We start from the raw sequence: 6,000 nt of genomic DNA, 5'->3' as shown, positions 1-6,000 counted from the left end.
AGAGCTGCTCTGGGAGGGGAAAAGGGCTCAGGCTGTGGTAGCCTTGCTGCCTTCTCCAAGTATATTTTAAAGAGAAATCAGGTGTTAAAAGTTTCAGTGTTCAGACTAGGCCAAGTAGGTCAGGTGTGGTGAGGCTTTCAGAGGCCAAGAGATTTCCATCAGTCAGGCCTGGGTAGGAAACAGGCATGGTGCTGTGCAGGAAACACCTGGGTCAGCTGGCTTGTCTCTAGTAAATGTGGGTAGTCCCTGAGTAAGAACCTAGGTTGGAATTTTAAATTAGCTATCAGGCCTGGATTTACTTCATCTGACTTTAGTAATGTAAAAGATGTCTGGGTTCCCTCTCTAGTGAAGGACATCAATAGGCACCTCCAGAAGACAATTAATCCCAGCCTAAAATAGTGCCTCTGACTCCACTAACTACAGAAAAGGCATACATGTTTAGTTTACTGAATTTAGATGAAATAACTCTACAGGGAAAAGTCCAACCTCTTTCAAGGCACCTAAGACCTTATTTGGATAGAGCTATCACTTTCTAACAAAGCAGAATGGCATTTATGTGAGAATACCTCCCAGTTGTTAGGGCACTGGCACTCTCAAGATGTGAAAGAGCATTTTGACTTGCCTCTCACAAGCCACAGCAGAATACTTAAACTACTGCACTCCAGAGGAGGGCAACCAAGCTGGTGGAAGGGCTGGAAGGCATGTCCTATGAGGAGCAGCTGAGGACTCTGGGTTTGTCTAGTTTGGGGAAAAGGAGGCTGAGGGGCGACCTCATTGCTCTCTACAGCTTCCTGAGGAGGGGAAGTGGAGAGGGAGGTGCTGATCTCTTCTCCCTGGGATCCAGTGACAGGACACATGGGAATGGTTCAAAGCTGCATCAGAGGAGGTTTAGACTCGACATTAGGAAGCATTTCTTTACCGAGAGGGTGGTCAAACACTGGAACAGGCTTCCTAGAGAGGTGGTTGATGCCCCATGCCTGTCAGTGTTTCAGAGGCCTTTGGACAATGCCCTTAATAATAAGCTTTACTTTTTGGTCATCCCTGAAGTGGTCAGGCAGTTGGACTAGATGATTGTTGTACGTCTCTTCCAACTGAAATAGTCTAGTCTGTTCTACTATAAATAATTCTTACCATCATCTGTGGCAAATTTGAGGACTAATCTGCTAGAATACCTGCCAAAAGTGTCCTGCAGGTAAACTGAGTAGATGAAGGATTGATTTGTGACTCTGCAGGCACCACCCTCATGACTTAGAAGTTTTTTTCTCTCCACAGCAGCATCCCTCCTTGGGGGATTTTACTAGATTAATAGTGAGAGAGGTAGAGATCCGAGAGGAACCTCTGGGTTTAAGCTGATAAGCCTATACTGTGAATCTCAATTCTGGATTTAAGCACTTCACACACCAACTAGGCATTTAAAATCTTTTGTAGATGCAGCCTTCAGCATATACTAAAATCAACTGAAAGTATGCACTTTGTATTTTTAATGGATCATTTTCCTACTGTTATGGTGTACAAACAAGTGGAAATTAAGCTTTAAAACAGCAATACTTATGAAAATATTTCCTATAAATAAAAATTACTGAAACTCCAAATGTTGTCCTCAAACCAGGACAACTACACATTAAGTTCCTTTTATACATAGTTATTGGCTCTGAGGATTACCCCTGCATGTATCCAAACTCTGTAATCAATCTTAACGTTCAGTTGATTTACTAATCAGCAGCTTTTAATTTCAACAAAGTGTAATTCATAAACATAGATTAAAAGAACTCTGAATCAGATCACCAACATCACAAATTTACCTACATACATGTATTTGATCTGTGGCCATGTTGCTCTTCAAAACAAGCTAATTAATAAGAATAATAAAATCTAATGAACAACATTGATATACACAGTCCTCGTTCGTTTTGAATATAAATGGAGAGAACTAGAGGCACCATACAGAGAAATTTTATCTTGTAAACAGCACTGAATAGCTTTTAAAACAAATTGAGTCATTATTAGTCATTTCTGGGCATTATACAGACAGCATTTTTTTAATACCTAGAATAGAGAAAGACAGAAAGGAATGCTGTTTATCACTCAAGACACAGATGAGAATTAAAATAACCCAAATCATGAAAACTTCAGTGTAAAACACCCCAGCTGTACTTATATGAAGAAAATGAGAACATGATATAAAATTGCACTATCTGACAAAAGAGAAAACAAACAAGCCATTTGTTTTTTTCCTAAATATGTCCCCTAATGAAACACTCATTAGGTGGTGCAAATCTTGCAACACTGCTTGTTTAATTTAGGGGTAAAATAAATAAATAGCCACTCTCCATCCTCAAAAGAACATAAAACAAATGTCCGATATTGTGGTGGGTTAACTTTGGCTGTCTGCCAGATGCCCACTAAGCTGCTCTCTCATCCCCCATTCTCAGCAAGATGGGGAGAAAATAAGATGGAGAAGCTCATGGGTCAAGATAAAGACAGGGAGATCACTCACCAATTACCATCACAGGCAAAACAGGCTCGACTTGGGGAAATTAATTTTAATGCTAATTAATAATAGAATAGGATGTCAAGAAATAAAAACAAAACTGGAAATACCTTGCCCCCCACCCTCCCTTCTTCCCAGGCTCAACTTCATTCACAATTCTTCTACCTTTTCCCCTCATGAGTAGTGCAGGGGGGATGGGGAATGGGGGTTGCAGTTAGTTCATAACAGGTCTTCTCTGCCGCTGCTTCCTCCTAACACTGTTCCCCTGCTCCACAGAATATCTTGAGTTGGAAGGGACCCATAAGACCCCATCCAGTGCGGGGTCTCTCCCATGGGCTGCAGTCCTTCATGAACTGCTCCAGCATGGGTCCTTTCCATGGGGCACAGGCCATCAGGAACAGACTGCTCCAGCATGGGTCCCCCAGGGGCCACAGGTCCTGCCAGAAAACCTGCTCCAGCGCAGGCTCTCCATGGGGTCACAGCCTCCTTCGGGCACATCCACCTGCTCCAGCATGGGGTCCTCCATGGGCTGCAGGTGGATATCTGCTCTACCATGTTCCTCCATGGGCTGCAGGGGTACAGCCTGCCTTACCATGGTCTTCACCATGGGCTGCAGGGGAATCTCTGCTCTGGTGCCTGGAGCACCTCCTCCCCCTCCTTCTTCACTGACCTTGGCGTCTGCAGAGTTGTTTCTCTCACATATTCTCACTTCTCTTTCTGCTGCTGCTGTGCAGTGTTTTTTTTACCCTTTCTTAAATGTGTTATCACAGAGGCGCTACCACCATCACTGACTGGCTCAGCTTTGGCCAGCAGTGGCTCTGTCTTGAAGCTGTCTGCAACTGTCTCTGTCTGACATGGGGGCAACATCTGGTGTCTTCTCACAGAAACCACCCCTGCAGTGCCCCTGCTACCAAAACCTTGCTACATAAACCCAATACAGTTATCCATAATGTTAATGTAAGAGAATGTAAATAGTTGGGGAATTATTTGCTGGCAAGACAGCAGCTGCTTGAAATGAAATGCACTGATGTGCTTACATATGGAAGGGCCCTAACTTAATCACAAGAAGGAATGGTAGGTTCTCAAACCCTGCTTTCAAGTTTTGCCTCACTTCATAGGTGCTCTATGCAGATTATTCTTCCAGCCACGTTTTTCAGGAAGTGAAGTGTGATAGAGAGAAAAAAGAATTTTTGGTTTCAGTCAGTTGAGCGTACCATTTCCTTTTACAATACCCTTGTTTAGGAGCCATATGTACATACAAGAAAGATGAATGATTAAGCACCGTGTTGTCTGCTCGGTTCTGTAACATGCTTCCTATGTGTCCTGGGGAAGTCGTCAGTTTCCACAGCTACAGAAACAGAGAACCATCCTCATCTGCTGTTAAAGAGGTTCTATTAGCACAAGGTTAGGAGAAATGGTTAGAAATCTTGCAGAAGAGATTTAAAATAATCTTTTGAATAAGCCATTAAGATAGAAGGCATTGGCTAACTATTTTTAAGACAAAGACCCACAACAGATAGCTTCAATAACTTACTAGTTGTTGCATTAAAATGCCAATGACCATGCTATATTGCCTTCTACAGAGCTTGTAGTAGTAAGCACATTTGAAAGTAAGCTCTTACAGAAATAAATGTCTTCTTTTACACACATTAAACACATATTTAAAGCTCCCTTTGATTTCTACAGACAGATGTTTCCATAGAGCATTTCAATGACATATCTACCACTTAAGATTGTTCCCCCATCCCAAATTCTAACTGTAACAAAAGCCTAGGCAAAACAACATTCTAAGTTGTGTTTATTAGGTCTATCTTTCTAGATATGCATCTGATAAAACTTGTTTTAAGCTTTGGCACTTTCAATTTACCTTCATGTTAAGTGATTAGAGCCTTGCAGCTGAAATATTAAAATTTCCATGCATGCTGAGCAGATCATCTTGTTATACAAAGCTCTGTAATCTTATGGACTCTTCTGTACCATTAATTCCTTCAGTCACTCGGTTTCCTCTTCAATTTTACAGCAATTATTTTCTCTCCCAAGTTTCTTCTGGTTTGAGAGTTATCCAGTAAATTTAAAAGAGGATTTTTCATAGCATCTCTCGAGACAGACACGGCAACATCAGACCACTGTGTCTAAGCTCTTCTAAATATCTCTGTAAATATTGCAAAGGAAGAGTGTACAAGCAGGATTCTGAGGGGATGTGTCCTGCCGTTGGTTTCAATAAACTGGCCTGGTTTGCAACTGCTGATCATAGATTTCACTGCAGAGCTAATTTAGAAGAGGAAAATAAACATCTGCAAGGAAGTAGAATGATTGTATTCAGCACATTCCTACACAGCAAGTGAAGGCTAAAAAACAAATATGAGGCTTTGGGTTACAGAGTGCCTGCCCAGTGCACGACCCACATCCCCAATTTCTCTGCATCCCACCAGGGGTCACTAATACCACATTACAGGCGTTCCTCAGTAGGTAGGCAACTTTATTCTTCTATCAGAATAATTTAAAAGTATTTACATATTGCACAGTCACTCTTTTATACAAACATATACTTACTAGCATATTCATGAACCACATCTAAGAGGTTCAGCAAGGACTGACACATTGTGAGGTTTCTATGCATGAAAATAAAATCTGCAGCTTTCTAAAAGACAAGCCATTCCTAGAGTCTGTGAAAGCTCAAGTTCTCCGGAGGGACTATTCACAAGCTTCAAAATATCCACGTTTGGCATTAACTTCAATTAAGTAATTAATTTGGGGAACAAACAAGAGAAGTTAGAGACATGCACAAGCCTCCAGAGCTATGATCTTACTGGCATCAGGGAAACGTGGTGGGATGGCTCCTATGACTGGAGAGTTGGAATATAAGAATACAGGCTCTTCAGGAAGGACAGGCAGGGGAGACAAGGAGGGGGTGTTGCCCTCTATGACAAGGACCAGCTGGAGTGCATGGAGCTCCATCTGGGGACAGGTGAGGAGCCAACTGAGAGCTTATGGGTCAGGATTAAAGGGAGGGCAGGGACGGGTGATCTTACAGTGGGGGTCTGCTAAAGGCCACCTGACCAGGAAGATGGAGCAGATGAGGCCCTCCACAGACAGATAGGAACAGCCTCACGTTCACAAGCCCTGGCCCTCATGGGGGACTTCAAACACCCCCATGTCTCTTGGAGGGACAACACAGCAGGGCATAAGCAATCCAGGAGGTTCCTGGAATGCATCAATGATAACTTCCTTCTCCAAGTGATAGAGGAGCCAACGAGGAGAGGTGCCATGCTGGCCCTTGTTCTCACCAACAAGGAGGAGCTGGTGGGGAATGTCAAGCTCAAGGGTAGCCTTCGCTGCAGTGACCATGAGGTGGTGGAGTTCAAGATCCTTAGGGAAGCGAGGAGGGCACACAGTAAGCTCACTACCATGGACTTCAGGAGAGCAGACTTTGGTCTATTCAGGAATCTGCTAGGCAGAGTACCATGGGATAAAGCCCTGGAGGGAAGAGGGGCCCAAGAAAGCTGGTT

This window comes from Rissa tridactyla, chromosome W (genome assembly GCF_028500815.1).
Source record: "Rissa tridactyla isolate bRisTri1 chromosome W, bRisTri1.patW.cur.20221130, whole genome shotgun sequence".
In the NCBI taxonomy this organism is placed as follows: domain Eukaryota; kingdom Metazoa; phylum Chordata; class Aves; order Charadriiformes; family Laridae; genus Rissa; species Rissa tridactyla.
This window is presented reverse-complemented; position numbering follows the sequence as displayed.